General features: G+C 44.4%; 1 long non-coding RNA gene across 1 annotated transcript; it reads right to left on the reverse strand.

Annotated features, from left to right (window-relative positions):
• Positions 1 to 3,015: 3,015 nt before the first annotated feature.
• Positions 3,016 to 11,947, reverse strand: LOC102375074. Its single transcript, XR_324565.2, has 5 exons — positions 11,786 to 11,947; positions 11,501 to 11,698; positions 4,338 to 4,532; positions 4,062 to 4,227; positions 3,016 to 3,967 (listed from the first exon to the last, which is right to left on the reverse strand). It is a non-coding gene; the product is annotated as an uncharacterized LOC102375074 (long non-coding RNA).
• Between the last annotated feature and the right edge of the window lie 5,616 nt (positions 11,948 to 17,563).

The raw sequence follows: 17,563 nt of genomic DNA on the forward strand, positions 1-17,563 counted from the left end.
TTAGTGTCTCCTACATATTTTCCATCAAGGCATTTGGTGCACTGGATGAGTTATATAATGTTTCTGGAGGCGCAGATGTAAGATCCAGGAATGATGATTGTTCTGTTGTGGGATGTGGTAACTGTCGGGGTACTGGAGATATGTTGGCAGGTTTTGTATTTCTTGTCATGGCATGGTCTGGATCCATTTGGTGTATTTTGGGCTGTAGGAAGATGGCTTCTGGTGATCAGGTTAGTGAGGTTCAGTGCTTGTTCGAATTTGCAAACCACTTTTCACAGACAAGCCAACCTTAATTTCATCACCCTCATAGATCCAGAAACTCATATATAAACTCAATATAGACGTTGGATTTATGACACACTAGAACCTGCCCAACATATGACTCCCCAGGTACCTCTCCACTTTTCTTCCGCAGCCTAACAAAGGGTTTTTAAACCCAAAAGCTTGCTCAGATCTCTCTCTCCAACTATTCAGTTGGTCTAATAAAAGATATCAGAGGTACCCTCGACTGGCCTGTGCTGGGGCCAGGACCCAAAACAGGGGTCAAAGGGCAGGGACCCATTGCGAGGAATGCCCAGACCAAGAGGCTTGGGATTCCACCTGGCCTGAAGGTGAAGCCAGGGCCTAAGGGGATGCCAAAGGTCCCAGAGGGGGTGAAGGATGCAATCTGCAAGGTATGGGCCACAGCATAAGGGGAGGTACGGAGCTGCGGAATGGATGTCACCCCAAGATACCTAAATGGGCAGCCTCCTCCCTGGGAAACTTCTGAGTCAGTTTTCCATCAAGGTGTGGCAGGCAAAATAGAGGGGCAGGCAGCTGGCCCAGAAACCGGTGGGTGGGTGGAGATCTAACCGGCACTGGGAATGCCTCCTGTTACAGGCTACCATCCCTGCTGCTTTCATCCCACTGTGCCTTAACACACACACAAAGTCACACATGTCACAAGTTTTGCTTTCAGAGCTTGAGGTGCAGTTTCCCAGAAACCCCTTCACCTGTCTCCTTGAAACCTGGCAGGCTTTATGGCCTCAGAAGGAGCTACATTTTAAGAGATTTTTCTCATTTCCCTGACACGATTATATGGATCATTTCTCCTCTCATTCACAATCACAGTCCATTTACAGTCTCCTAGGAACATTTCTCCTTCCAACTGCATAATATCCTTGTGGCAACTACAACAATTGGTTACATGAAAGAAAAATTATGAAAAAAAATATGATTTTTAGCTCTCCTTAGACTCCTTTGAAAAATTATTATACTTCTTATTTTGGTTTGTCATTTTATTCAATTTCCTCTCACATCGCTTTTTATTTTTCTGAGCTGAATTTTTCTTAGCTGCCAGGTAGGCAGGGAGTTCTCTGTAGGTCACCAGCAAGAAAGCTGACCACAGTTTAAAAATCTCCTTGTTGGGAGGCTAGTAAATTGGTAATTGTTCACTAATAAAGGTTCTATCTTTTGAATATAATCAAGGTCTCAGATGCTGTGATCAATAAAGAGTTAATGGCTCTGTCTGCAATTTTTTTGTGACTATTTTTTTTCTGTCTTGGTTAAACTGTAATTTGGGTAATTACATTCTGCCTACTTTAATTCTTGCTGCAGTTTCATTTGGGTCTAACCCCAAATTTGTCATTTAAATTGCTAATTCAAACAAGATTTGTGCATTCCATTAAGTAGCAACTTTTGAAAATTTGGCCCACAGCACTCCTCTCTCATTCTTACCTAGGGTTTTATAGCATTTTTGTGTAACAGCATATGACTGCCGAGTTTCATCTCAGAGATGGCTGTATTTCAGTGTTGCATGAAGTGATTCTTGTATACAGAAAGACTGTAAAATATTTTGTTTATGAGGAGAAAAGAACAATATAAAACATGACTTTTATTTTTTCATTTTTTGACTGTGCTACTTCATTTCTGCATTAGTCTTGGTGTCCTTTAGTTTACCCTAGGCATTGACATTAGTCTTGCTGAGAAGCAGTGCATATTAGCTTGGGCAGGGCGTTATATTAACGTGACTGTGGTATCGACTTGTTCAGAGCATGGTACTGCATGTTTCTGTGTAGATATACACTTAGACAGTGGTGTAACTAGAGCAGGTGACTGGAATAGCTGCCCCAGGTGCCGACTTGCATGGGAAAAAATGGCTGCTGTTGTACAGTTGTACCAGCAGTGGTGGAAGCTGGAAGTCGCTGCTGGCCCTGTGTGTTGTAGCTGCCCCGAGTGCACAGCTGCATCATTACATCTCTGACACTTAGGGATAAATTCTCCTCTCCCCTTGAGGCATGAAGGGGAATCATCAACTGGAATATGGGGTGGGAGGGAGCGGGGAGGAAGAAGCTCATCACTAAGCCAATTGTAGGCCCAGAACTCGCCACTAAGCCAGCTGTAGTTCTAAAATTACAAAGAGCTCGGTGAGTGCTTTATCTTCTTGGGGGAAAAGGAAGACCTGATGGCTCTTCCTAACCTTCTAACAGTGTCTCCGTTTGTACATGGGTTTGTCTCTGCAGAACCCCACAAAGGTTTAGCAGCCACTGAAGGGTTGTTGGTTTGTGTGCAGGACATGAGAACTGTATTTGGGCTCTCAGTATTTCGCCCACCTCTCCCATTTCAGCCACCTGCTACTGTTATGACCAGAGGTGGGGGTAGCCAAGATTTGCCTCTAAACAAGTAAACTAAACTAGAGATCTTTAAAAAAAATCTTTAGTCCACATAGTGAACTAATATATTTTATCCTAACTGCCTTCATCAAGAAGGCTCTACAAAATCATATGATGAGGCAGCTTAACATGGCTCTATGGTTTTTGATGGAAAAACAAATGCATTATTTAAAGGGAAAAGTGCCTTTCTCTTGTTATCATTGTATTCCCATCTTGTTTGTTGCAGATTGTGTCAGACTCTTAAAATCATTTCACCCTGCAGCTTCTGGAAACTCTCTCTCTTCTACATTGGAAGGTAATATGCCAAAGACAGAGCCGTGTTTTGCTATATTTTTCAGTCCTAGTATTAACTGATTGTGTGCACTAATAATATATGAAGACTTCTGTGCTCCAGATAACTGTTAATATGCTTGGTACTTTTGTGTAATAATTTATTTATAGTTTTCTTAAATCTTTGATAAATATAGCAAGTCAAATTCACCCCAGTATAACTGCATTGATTGCAGTGAGTATAAATCTTAATCATGAAATGTTCACTGCACACAGAGGAGTGAAACAGTATAGACATCAGGGCTGGAGAAGAACAATTATTGCACAAGCACTCTGTATTTGCCATCAAATACATAAATAGCTCCCCTTTACACATTTTAAAAAAAATCATTTTGGGCCATTATGAAACCTTCCATACTAGGCTGCTTTTTGGAGGAATAATATGCTGTCAATCTAAAATGTCTGCTTCTGATCTCAAGTATGAGTAACTATTTTAATGAAAGAGAACAACCAGGCATTTGGGTATAAGCTAGGTAAGTCATCTGACTTCCAGGGCTGTTTTTTCCCCATCTTCCCCGCACATTTTACTTCCTGCTGGCTGTAGCATTTTTGGCTCTTTTCCTCTGAAGCTGCTATCTCAGCACTGCACTGCAGATCAGCCAGATGGCATATTTCTCTTCTGCTTCAAATGTGGCTCCTGGGAGCCACTCCCAGTTTCCACCAGTGTGAGGAGGGAATAGTGGACCATTCCTTGAGTGAACTGTGGGAATTTTAGTACAATTAAGATGAGTCCCCTTAAAAAACAGTCATTTTTTCCAGTCAAGCTGATTGTGGAACATGATGCATTAGAGATAGGGAGGAACATAATGGATTTATTGCCTAATACAGCAATTCGTCAGGCTTTGCCTAACATTCTTGATTTAATGAAAGACTTAACATTTTTAGGACAGTTAGAATCAGGGGCTGAAGCAATTGATTTCCTAAGTTATTTTATAGATGAGTGTTTTTCTCCTTCTGCAGTCTCATGCAAATGTGAACTTTCAACTCTGCAAGAGAAAACATTTATTTTAGTAGTGTCTTTAATCAATAATCAATCCTTTCAGTAGCTTCCCCTTTGTCCAGCATCATGTCTGTACTTACATTTCATTATGTTGATTTCAGTGCTTGCAGGTGTTTGGAATTTAAAAGCCTCTTTTAAAACTTGATTTGTAAATATATTCTCCGTGTATGATTGTGTGAATTACTGTTTCATATCAGAGATCTGGGGAAAAGGTACTGGATGCTGGAGGTGCTAGAAGCATACTGACTAAAACCATCAGCATGGCAAATAAAAAAAAATAAAAGGTTTTCAAATAAATTGCAACAGAGCTTGGAAATTAATTTTTAAACTAAAACCAAATGATCATACATACTTACCACCTGCTTGGTTTTCAGTTCAGGACTGATTCCTCTAGTATCCAAGCCAAAGTTTCCTTGGAGGGTTTTACCACTGAAAGTATTGCTTATGCCATTTCACTCCGCTTCTTTTCCTGGTTTACGCTGTTGATCAACATGTCTGTGCACTTGAAGCAGGCAGGCTTAGCACCAGGCAGAACCTGATAGTTTAATGCTCTTCAAAGAAGTTAAACAATAGAAAAGCCACATGTAAGCAGGAAAAAAGGTGGAGGAGATGCACAGGCAAATTTAATACTGGTTTTTTAAGAGAGAGGGGTTTTTTTGGGGGGGGGGCGGGGGGCAGAGGAGGGTAATTTCCTAAGTTTTTAAAGGCCTAGGAATGAGAAGCCAGGAATTCCACCACATGAAATCCTGCTGACTGCCATGTGGGTGGTAGTGCTCATCTGTGGTACAGGACTATTCAGATCCATGGCACAGACCTCTGTCACTGGAGCTACCTGAGTATGTGAGAGTACCAATAGGTGCTCTTCTTTCTGGATATAGGAAGGAGATAATTTTTTCTAGTGAGGTTTACAGCTATATGCTGACAGAAAAAGAGTGGTGAGTCTAAGAAACCTTACACTTCATCCCAGGCTATGGAAGCTAGTAATCTTTTGCTCCTGTCCCACCAGATGCAACTCCTCTATCCTCCATTCTGGCCCTATTCCAATTCTGTTTCTCTTGTCCACAGCATCTTGTCCAGTCTTTCTCCCTCCCAGCTTCTTGTTCCAGTGTCCATTCCCAGACACGCTCGGTGCCAGCCCCACTCATATGATCTGTTGCTGCCCTCTAGCCACCGGCTCTCTCACCCCACTTTTATTAGATCAGCTGAGTAGCTGGAAAAAAAGTTTTTAGCAAGCTTTCAGGTGCAATCGCCCTTCTTCAGGCAGAGGAAATCTTTGCTGTTCCTTGGAGTCTCAGAATAGCAGAAACTTCCTATGCCTGAAGGGCAATTGCACCTGAAAGCTAAGAACTTTCCCCCCACAACTACTCAATTGGTCTAATAAAATATATCACATTTACCCAAAGAACCTACCTGCCTATGTCCTTAGACAAATATGTCTACAACCAAAAACCTCCTGACTTTAGCACTTGCTCTTTCACTTCCCACTTTAGCACATCTGAGTTTCTTCAGTGAGTTCCTGATCCCTGTCTCTTTGACAATCCAGTTCTATTATTCCTTCCATTCTCCAACTTTTAGTCTCAGCCTTCTCCTTTATCTCCTTGTTCTAGCCTGTGCCCCCTTTTTATACCTCCAGGCTCATCTCTTTACTATTCTATAACCTGATCAAACTATTCTCTCCTCTTCTTTAAGTTTTCAGGGACCAAGAGAGACAATACCATGGCTGTCAGTTGCAGTGCCTGATACCACAGGAAAACCTGGAAGCTTGGAGGAACAAATGGATCAAACTTAGCTATAGATAACTTCAACAAATTTATCATATTTCTATTGAACACGAAACAAGAGAAATATTTTATTGGTCTGTAACTTGTCCCAAATTCGGTTATTTTTACAGACAGGGAAATAGGTGCATCAGAGCAGCTCACCTGTCAAATTTCAAGACATTGCTCGAACACATGGAAGCTCTACAGCTTCTCAACGGAATTGTTGCAATTTTTTTTTTTTTTTTTTTTTTTTTAAAACACAGGCAAAATGGAGTATTTCTCCCTCAATCTTGTTTTGGATACAGCATTTTTACTTAAATAAAATCAGCCTGAGTCAGATAACTTGCTTGGAAATGTTCATCCAAATGGTTAAAACTAGACCAACTTATAAATAGGGTCTTATAGTAGGAGCAGTCAGGCAGTTAAATGTGGATGATACTACCAGCTTCACCTCTATACTTGTCCTTCTTATTCTTAATTATTTAAGCAATGTATGCTCAGACGTATGGGATGTTTTTGACAAACTGGTTCAGTCTTTCTCCATAAATTGCCTACAGCTGTTCTTATGTTTTCAAATTCTGTAATCATTCTAACAAATATGAGTTTGGAGTATAGTGAACACATTAATATTATTAAATACTTGTCTATAAATCATGGGGGATAATTTGGATTTATATACTATTCTATAGTAAATGGATAACAATAATACATTAACAATTGGCAAAGTATAGCTGTTCATTTTATATTTTCTGTTGTTTATTTTCTTCATGGGGATGAGACAGGTAATTGATTCAGGTTTGGTTTTTTTTAATAATTAACAAGCATACTGGGTGAAATTCAGAGTTCTCAGAAGAAGCTATATACATTTTTTTAGTAAGTCAGCATAAATCAGTGTATCCAAGTATAAACTAGAATACACTGAATGCTGAGGAAAGCATGACTGTAGAAAGTAAAGTAATCACTAGGAGAATGCAAGTAGGCAAAATATACACAGGATCTGCACTGTCTTACATTTAGAAGACAAGTATTTGCTATACTGTAAGGCACCCAGGAATGTGCATGGAAGTGCCATTAATTGAAAGGAAGAAAAATCACTTCAGGTCAGGCTGAATTAAAAGAATGTGCGTTTTCCTGGTAATGAAATCTCAACCCAAAACATTTTACTTTCAACGTTTGATTCAAATTAAAACATTTTCAAAATGCATTTGTTCTTGACATATTGTTTCGGAATAAAATAAAAAAAAACAACCCATCTGGTGAAAAATTTGAAACAAAGGGTACCTATACATGTGCTAGACGTCTGGTCTGATGCATGCTAATTAGCACGTGTTGGAGTAGACTTGATTAATTGAGTCTGCTGGAGCATTCTAATTAAAGCACTCCAGCAACCTCTGTGTCTTGTCTATTCAGCATCCTCATGCTTCAAAATGGTGGTGGGGGTGCTTGAACTATAGCTTGACAAACGAGCTACAGCAAGTTTCCACCTGGAATACCACTCATCCATCCCTTTACCAGAAAGATTCAACAGTGACTGGCTCTGTTTCCACGGGTTTCTCATGCAATACTGCATCCTATTCATAGCCCAACTTGAGCCCTACTTCCAAGTCTTGGCAAGGGTAAGCCTAGTAATTAGCTATTTCCAGGTGGGGGTCTATGGGAGGAAATCAAGGGTGAACTGACTCAGGTGGAAAAACCCTCAGAATTTGATACATTCATAGACATGGCTGTCCAGAGTGATTTCTATCTCTGGGAATGCAGAGAGGAGAAGAAAGTGGCTTTTCCCCCTCCAGGGCCTCACCTTGCTATGGTTGCTCCCAACCCCATGCCATTGGCCAGGGGCTCTGGCACCCCATACCAGAAGAATGGGAACACCACTAGCAGCCGGAGTGGTGCTGCAATGGTGGAGGCCAGGATATGAGTGCTCCACATGCCCCCAGAGAAGGGGCAAAAGTAAACAAGTGATCCTGGCCTGGTAAAGCAGACCACCTCAGGATCATCCAAAGTCCCCAAGGCATCCACAGCCCATGAAGTCTGTGGCATACACAGCCCACAGAATCCCTAATTACTGTTATCTACCCATCTCTGAATCCCAGGGCAGAATCACTCATTCCTTATGCTGACTACCTTACTGGCCTTTGGAGCTGTGAGTAATTTTGTAGACAAGACCATGGCATGAGGACTTCAAATCTCTCTAAGGCAGTGATGCAAACCCAAAACCATAGACAACATGGCTAAGGACAGAAGTTACACATAAACTAGTTTAAGTGATCAGAAACTGGTTTAAATCTGTAACAGAACAGAAATTCAGTGCACATAAACCAGTTTCAAAATGGTTGAAACTACTTTAAGATAAGCCTGGCTGAATGTATATCAGACTCAAGTGATTTAGGTCAAACTGGTTTATGGAACTTCTGTCCCACATCCCTTCCTGGTTCCAGTTAAATCACAGTCCCCCAGCATCCCAGGATCCTTTGAGCAGACAGCACAGCCCAGCCCAGGGCTCCAAACAGAGCAGGGTTGGCCTCACCCCTCTGCTTTCTAGCCAGAGCAGCGAGGACTGGCTGGCTGACAAGGGAATGGGGCTGGGAAACCCAGGTGGGGAAACAGCCTGGTCTGCCTAACAGGGGTGAAGCATCCCCTGCCAGATGTCTTGGACCCCTTGTCCAGCTCCCAGTGCAGCTGGGGTGAGCCTATGCCACGCACACTGCTGCAGGGGCTGGGGCCAGCCTGGGCACTGCTCTCCAGTGGGAAGAAGGGGCCGCCAGGCAGGAGCTGCTCCCCCAGCTGCATGTTTGGCTTGTGGGATGTATTTATGCTATGTTGGAGCCTGAACTCTCTGCCCTCTGTGAGTACTTAGATGAGAACCTGGACTGGGGCTTTATACACACATCCACTTCACCTGTGGGAGCTCCTGTCCTATTTATTAACAGAAGGATGAGAGTCTCCATCTATGTGTTGATTATTGGGCTCAACTCAAAATGGCTCATATCTACACCAAATTTGATCTCTGGGGAGTCTATAACCTGTAAATCTGTTCTGGGGATGAATGGAAGATCACTTTTAGAATGCTACATGGGCATTTTGAATACATTGTCTTGCCCTTCGGACTCATTAACACCCTGGCTACTTTCCAACATCTTATCAATAACATGCTATGAAATTTACTGGACAAATTTGTAATTGCCTATCTGGATGACATCCTGACTTTCTTGGAAAAACCTAGCCAACATGCAATGCACATCTGAATAGTACTGAAAAGACTGTCAATATGGCCAGTTTGCCAAATTAGGGAAACATGCATTTGACCAAACAAAGATCAAATTTCTTGGATTTGTTCCATCTCCTGAAGGCCTGAAAATGGACCCCAAGGAAGTCTCAGGCTATCCGTGAATAGAAAACCCCCTGGAATGTCAAAGAGCTCCAGAGATTCCTAGGATTTGTGAATCTGTATTGTAGATTCATTGCAAACTTTGCCTAGGTAGTAAATCTCCCATGACACTACTGCAGAAGTAGGTCCAGTTCTACTGGTCCAAGGAGGCCCTGCAAGCATTTGGACCCATGAAACAGGCCATCACTTCTGCCCCTGTCATTGGCAATCCCTTACATTTGAGGATGATTGCCTTCAATGACTGCTTTTTTTGTGGGTCCAAAAATGGATGACGAGGCCAATCCAGGATCAACAGACTGTTGCAAATAGGGCATGTGTATTTGCATGGAGTGGGTGGCTCTGGGTTCTTGATTAGGTCCGCAACACACTGTTTCTGTTGTTCCCACTTTTCAGTCTCCTGTCTTCTGTTGTCATCCTGCTGCCCCTGTGTTCACCTGTTCAGACCCTGCCCTTCCATTTGTAGTAGAAATAGATGCTTTGAACATTTAACAGTGCAGTGCTCTCCTAACTGCAGGGCTCACAACAGACCCTACACCTCTGCACTTTCTTTCCCAGATATAGTACCTCAACAGAACAGCATTATGAGATCCTGGATTGGGAACTCCTGGTTATCCATGTGGCCTTTAGCGAATGGTGGCAATACTTTGAAGGAGTGCGATATGAAATACAGGTCCTAATAGACCACATGAATCTAAAATACTTCATCAAGGTGAAAGCTCTCAATCTGAAGTAGCTGTTCTGCATGCTTTTCTTCTCCTGTTTTGATTTCCAAACAACATACCAACCCAGGTCCAGAAACAGAAAAACAGACACATTATCCCAAAAGATGAAATATGATGCTGATCATATGCAGGTGTCAACTGAACACAAACCTATTCTTAAGCTGCAGAATGTCACCAGCAACACGTTATCTATGGACTTGAAGACCCTGCTTCAAGCTGCCACCTAAGAAGAAATTCCCTCTGAGAAGTCCGCTCTCTCTTGACAGCCCCACTGCTGCACAGCTTGGGGCTCAGTTTCCCAGACAGATCTCCTGGCTTTGGACCTCCTGGTTTCTCTGACCCCAAAGTGACCTCCAGACCTCACTTGCTACAGTCCAGCATGACAGTGTGGGGCCAGAAGGGCTGAGTTGCAGTGTATGTGGCTGGGAGAGGAGAGAGCTGGGCTGCTCACTGCTGTGTGTGTGGCAAAGGGTGGAGGGGAGTTAGGCAGCCTGGATCCCCACCTGTTTCAGCTGCCTATGGTACATAGGCAGCTCTGTACCAGAGGCAGATGAGCAGCCCTTCAATCCCAATGCCATGTACACAGCAGAGGCAGCTTGGCTCCCTCCACCCCCAGCCCTGCAGGCTGGCCTCCCCCACCAGCACATCTCTCCCTGCCACAGGACCCCAATCCCAGCTGCATGCATGGCCCACTTACAGTGCAGTCAGGCTGTGCACGCTGCTCACACACTCCAGTCTCTTCCCAGCTGCTACGGCAGGAGGAGAATGGCAGATGGGCAGAAGCCTGAGGGCTGCATACTAACCTTTTGCAGGCTCATGCAGCTGGTGGGCCACCAGCTGGACAGCCCAGTTGTAGGGAATATATTCTGCCCTCCAAAAGATATAAAAATATTCTCTCTCCTCCAGGTGCTTTGTAACCACTACCACAACAACAAAAGAAAGAAAAGACCTTGAAAACTATCCAAATTGTTCTGCTGCTATGGAAACTAAATGATCTTTCACACATCAGTACATGCTAATGTGGTAGAACTTCATTATGAAACCCTAGTAAGGCTTATCTTCTTGTCATAATGAAGTGTTTTATATAACATCTCTTGAATTGATGCAAAAGTATTCGATGATGATATCATTGTAGAATGTAATCTATTCTACGACGATAATGCTTTTATTATAGGATTTTAACTTGGGTTACTCAGGCTAGCAAGTCCTGTGGCCTGAGCAGTAAAGTATCTGAATCGGAAATTGTGTGTGTTGCTGTATAATAGAAAAATGGATATAAGGAATACCCTTACACCTATATTAATGCTTTCCTCAGTTAAAGTACAAATGTATCTCACTCCTTCTCTGGTAGCAACAGGAAAATGTATTAGCTCTTTTAGCTCCAGTCATCTTTGTTTTTCCCCGTGTACACTCATCCCTCAAAACTACTCAGTATACTTCTCTTACAGTACACAGAGGATCAACTAATTAATTTCCTAGAAATAACTCAGCTTTGCTACTTTGCAGATACCCACATTAGATAAGACAACTTTTGTTTCTTCCTAGGACTAGGAGGAGAGACTTAAGAGCTTCCTGAGAATGCCATGCAGGCTCTCTACAGTCTGTTAAAAGTTTGGTAAAGATTTAGGTGCTTTTGAATGAATGTATACCTGCTAATATTTAAATAGGACAAAATCCACATAGGACAAAATTCCTCAGCCCAGGGGTTCAGTACGCCAGTTTCTGCTGCACAGCTTGGGGCTGTCTCCTGGGCCCTGTACCGGGAGGGGCGGGGGGGTGCACTTCAGCACCTCTGTTCATGTCCTCCTCCACCCCTGCAGCCACAACTCAGTCCTCTAGTTTCAAGTCTAAATGGAACCAAAATACAAGCCAGTTACTTCAAAATGAAAACAAGCAGTCTCCCCCCTTGAGTAAATGCTGCCCACAGACCTTACCTTCTTGGGAGCCTTCCTCCCAGCTTCCCTGGATATCTTAGATGTTTGTCTCCAACAGAACCTGTACTCTCAAGAGCTCCTCTCCCTGCTGCCTGGCTCTCCCAGTATGACTCCCTGCTCAGCTTAACCCCTCAGCCTAGTCTCCTTCTGGCCACTTGACTGAGTCTGCCCACTCCCAGTCACAGGGTGCAGCTAATTGCTCCATTAGCAGCCTGGCCTCATCAGTCCTGAGCTCGGTCCACCTGTGCTGCTATTCCTAACAGCCTTTTCCCCAACCTAGGTTTCATATTTTCTCAAGCTTGCTCCCCTCAGTAACAGAGGTGGGGGTTCCCTGTTACGTATACAATAATGTGGGAACCAGCCTTGTCTTCTGACTCTTCTCTCAATGTTTGATTCAGGTTTCTCTCCTTTGGTTGTGTGGTTGTTGGAGGCAGAAAAAATTATTTGGGGTGGCTGAGCATGTACATGCAAGTGTGCACGTGCCCCCCCCCCCCTTCTCTCTCTGCAGGTAAGCCTGTGGGGGAAGGAGAAGGGAGAAGGCTGAGGTGGTGGTGCAGATCGAGGCCCCAGCAGTGAGGAACGGAGTGGAAAAGGAGCAGGGGCAGGGGCAGGGGCCAGGGCAAGCTGGGCCCTGGCCGGGCAGCGAGACAACCGGAGCCTGGTTGGCTCATCCAGAGGTGCGGCTACTGTACGCACCCTGGCAGAGCCCCGGGGGGCATATGCCCATCCCCATCTGCATGCAGGGTGGAGGTGGCTGCCACGGCGCACCGCGCCCCGTTCCCAACTGCAGCTGCCCTAAGAGCCGCACAATGCCATGTGCATCCTGCCACTGATATATTCTTATATGATTAAACAAAAATCATAATGGTAAATGCACTATCTATATAGGATCACACAGGTACTTTACTTAGTAAAAGAAGATCTTACACACTTCAATGCATTTAAGCGTGGTTTTACCAAAGCAGGTGTGTTTACCTGTAAAACATTGACATTCTTTTCAACTGTCTGGCTTTCTTGTTCTAATAGAAATGTGAAATTGCTTAAACCAGTCATCTTTTGTCCGTCTCCCACAAACCAAAACAATGTGGTTTCACTTTTGGAAAATAGTCATTGCCATATTTGATCAGACACACGATCCTTCTAGCTTCAGAGTGTTCAGGTGCTATATTTAGATGCAATGCCTCACACCCTGGGGGAGTAGCTATAACAAGGTTCCACTTCAGGGGTGGCTGTGATGTCCCCTCAGCCTCCGCCAACTTTGCTCTCTTTGATCACTGTCTTCTTCCTCTTGCCCACCATGCCTTGATGAAATGATACTTTCAGAAAAGGGAGGCTGCCCAAGGGCTTCTCAAGACAAATCTCCTCATGAGCTCTGGTTTCACTGCTCATCACCTTAAGAGCTAATTAAGTGGACTCCATCCTAAGTAATACCCATGCTCTATCGTGACCACCTATTCAAAATGCAAAAGCAGGACACATGCAACTAAAAAAACCCAACAACCATGGTATGTGGGGTGCTGTATCACTGGCATCACCTGGAGGAGCTCCACCACAAGGGTGTGTGTGGCGGGGTGGTATAGGGCACTGGTGCAGGATGGCTGGAGGAGTGGTAGAAGGGTGAGGAGAGCGGGACACCCCACCCCCAGCATGCACACACACAGAGGTAGGGAAGGTAATGCTGCATTCCCCTGGGGGGAATGTTATAAGGGTGAATTCAACCTTCTGGAGCGTGCTGGTGGGGCAGGGCCACGGACCCTGTGACATCACAGTCATTCAGCCTAGGATTGGGACTTGATGTTTACATTTTGGGACTGTCCCACCTAATTAGGGGTGTGTGGTCATCCTGCCATGTCCATGCCTCACAGATGTCACTCACTCCTTTCTCTCTGCTGTTCCTAACTCCCCCTCAGGTTACAGGCCCCTTCTGGGCTATGGGCCCCCTGGCTCTTGCCTCTTTTGGATTACAGGATCCTTGGCCCCCTTCATCTCCAGCTGTGCCCCCCAGTCTTTGGCTGCTCTCTCTGGGCCCTAGCCCTGCTCCTAAACCAGTTTAGACTCTTGGGCTGCCTTGGCCCTGCCAGTCTCCAGCTGTGGCACTCCTTGATCTTTGACCACTATCTCTGGGCTCTGGTCCTGCACCCAGAGCAGTGAGATATTTGGGCTCCCCAGCCCTGTTTACACTCACCCCTCCTGGGCTCTGGCATCAGTCCTAGTGACTGGGTCCCCCAGCTTAGACCTACATTCTCAGTTTCACTGGTGGCTCAGTCCTTTTGCTGTCAACACTTCCAACTCCACTCCTACTAGGCTGCAGGCTCCTGGCCCTGCCTACTCAGCCCCTCCCAGGCTCAAGGTCTCTCCCTCTGGGCCCCATGTTCCCAAACCTGCTGGGACCTTCTCTTCCCCTTAGTTCCTTCCTAACCTCCAGAGTTGCTTGCCCCAGCTCAGATGCCAAGCAGGAACCCTACTGCCCAGAAGCTCCTCTCTTAATGACTTTCAGGGCTAGACTGCCTGGCCAGCTCAGGCCCTGGGCTTATATTTTGCTAACCTACTCCCCTTCTGGTCAGGTGACACTCTAATTGGCCCCTGGCACACCTGCAGACTGCTTCTCATGCTATCTGCCTTCTCTTAAAGTAGGAGGAGCACCAAGCCTCCTGCTACTCTGGACCAGTGGGGACTTAGAAGTTTTGGGTGAAAGTTTTAATGCAAATAGGAAGTGAAATGAGCCGCATTTTCTTGTAGGAATACCAGCATGGTATATATTTTAGAGTGTTTCATATTTTGTTTAATTTCTATGAATTCTTGATTTTTGGAGGGCTGGATCACTCTATTAAACATTTTGAATAGTTCCTAATAGTAGCTGATTGCTAATTTAAAATAATAAAACTCCGTAATTCTACCGAAATATCAGATTTAATGGGCTATTAAATCATATTAAAACATGGCTTTTGCCATGACACTATAGAGGCAGTCAGTGGTTTTTCCTAATGAAAAGGGAAGGTATTTCAGTAATGATATTGTAGGTTTCCCATTGAATATGTGGGCAGATACAGGACATGTATTTGGATGAACAATTTTTAAAATTTCTGTACGTTGCCGCCATCATGTTTTGTGATGGAAGAAAGACCCATTGCTACAGAGCTGTGTATGCTGACCCATTACCATTGTAAACATAAAACTATCCTTATTGAAACAGTAGCAGAAGCTAATGCAAATACATCTGTTAACTAACATAGTATAAATAAATTTCATATTAATGCATTTTTATACACAGATGATCTGTGCTGTGTGTTTTCTTAATAGTCAATATACATTAGGTGCTTTTGTAAATGGGAAGAGGCTAGCAAATGAGAGCTCTACATGAAAAGTTAATGTTTGAAATTTCATATTACTTCCAGAGATGCACACACACAAAAATGATGGATTTTACCTTCCCATTTCTGTTCTATAGATACTATTTAGATTAATTTTATTTTGGTTTCATATTCATCAAGATCTCAGCCACTTTGAGCTGTCTCTTACACTGTTTTCCTCAGTAGTATCCCATGACCCTTGTGCCTCTACTGAACAATTCTGCATTAGGAAACTTGCAGAGATGCGCTGTACTAGGCAAAGCACTAGCAGAATATCACTCAGAATTCCCTGATATATGCCTTGTCTTGTATGGTGCACCATATCTTTAGCTTACTGGCTGTGGAGCATGCTCTATTGGCTGGTGAGGAGTACAGTCATCATCAGGGATCCAGGTTTTCTGTTTGTTGTGGAAAAACACAGATTTTCTCCTTTAAAGGAGAAAAATGTGGGAAACTGTGGGTTTCCCCTGTGGGTTTGCCCCTGTGGGTTTCCCCTTGCAGAGTTCCAGCGCACAAGGGGCTGCTTAGGGCTGAGGGGAGCAGGAGGAGGCTGATCACAGTTAGGAGGTGCCATGTTCATGCGCACATGCACTCGTGTACATGGGAGCCAGGCAACGTGGTGGAGAGCAGCTCCCACAGCTCCCTGCAGTTACTTTACAGGGTCATAGGTGGGGCAGGGAGACATAGGCAATACATCGGGGTGGCATGGAGGAGCATGTGTTCCCCTCAATTTGTTCACCCACAACAGGCACGGGACTGCAGCCTGGCTGGACTGGTGTGGGGAGGAGCTATCACCATGGCCCAATGAGCAGGACCTGCCAGCAGCATGAGGAGTGGGGCTGTGTTGCCCTCATCTCCTCCCACTGCCATCCACTCGCATGCTGGCTCTACTCTACTGCCATGACCCAGCTGCTGCTGCTGCCACCACTCCCCTCCCCTACCCCAGCATGGGGAAAAATAAATACTGCCAATATTCAAGACGCCAAATCCAAGATGAGTTCCCCTCCCTCACCTGAGCGTGTGGAAAAAAACCCTTTGTCTTGATTTCAAGTACAAGCTTGTGAGGGGCAGGTGGCTGGTCCAGTCCTGGCCCAGGCTTGGGGTCAGAATCATAAATGCTGACCCCAAGAAATCCTTGCTTCATGTTTATTTGCAACTTCTTCCCTGCTCTATGGTGTCTGTGTCACTCCTGCCCTACTGCCAACACATGCACTTGGGGCTCCAGCTGCTGTCTGGCCTGGCAGTGGTGGAAGTGGTGGCAGAAGTTCTGGCCTCAATCCTGGCCAGGGCCAGGTAGGGGCCAGAGCCAGAGCCAGAGCCAGAATGTGTTCCATGCCCTGGCCTGGAGCTAGACCCAGAGCTATGATGGAGAGTAAGTGTCAGTGGGGTGGTGGGGGAGAGAGCACAGGGAGAAGTGGTGAGGGGGAAGGCCTGGGGGAGGCCTGGGAGACACTGTGTGGTGGTGGGGACATGAGGCAGGAACAGTAGAAGAGAGCTGGATTATGTAGACACCAGAGGCAGGGGAACAAGTGATGAGGGAGGCAGGGGGCACAGGCAAGGGGATGTAGGTGGCAGGGACAGGAAGTGGGAGAGCAAGGGGTATGGGTTAGGCTGCCTAACTCTCCCACCACCTGCTCCACCACTGCCTGTTTCTTAGAACTGCTTTCCCACTGCAGTAGTGACAGGGGGAGGGGGGATGAATTTAAGACAATCCTCCAGTAGTTATATTTTATACATGCAAAATCATAACAAATTTACAAAATTTTCCATGCATAGAAACTAATTATTTGGGGGCCATCTTAAACTGAAGTAATCTTGGACTCCAGTAAATGTAGTATTACACTTCTGTAATACTAAACGTAGTACTACATTTAGTACTACATGTACTACATTTCTCTCTATGAGCTTGGTTTCTGGTCTTTTGCCATAGAACTTTTTGTTATATAATTTAATTTTGAATCCCAGAGTATAACTTCACGTTTCATACGGAGTGAATCATGAATTCTATTTATCCAAATCAGTGAGAATTTGTTGGCTTGATTTCATTGCTTGTCCCAATATTTTTTTTCTGAAAAAACATGTTTAGCAACTTTAGAAATTAGCATCCATTTAGGTTAAACTTTCTAAATACATCATTGCAGTTTCTGTACTGACCTCATTGACATGTCTATATCTATATACCCTGACATTCCTTTCGCACCCTGTTCTTTTAACACCAACTTTTATGCAGCTTCTTGAGTGACATTTTCACATGTAACTGAGCTTTTTCTCAGTCAAAACTCTCACAGCCTGTTTTTAACTTTAGTGAATTTTTATACCCTCCCTTTCACAGCTTTCCTTTTTTTTTTACCTTCCAGTTCTCTTGTCCCTTAATGTGGCTTGCTTGTCTTTTTCTCCTTTCAGTTTGTGCAGCTCCAGTCACCTCTTT

This window comes from Alligator sinensis, unplaced genomic scaffold (assembly GCF_000455745.1).
Source record: "Alligator sinensis unplaced genomic scaffold, ASM45574v1 scaffold58_2, whole genome shotgun sequence".
Lineage (NCBI taxonomy): Eukaryota > Metazoa > Chordata > Crocodylia > Alligatoridae > Alligator > Alligator sinensis.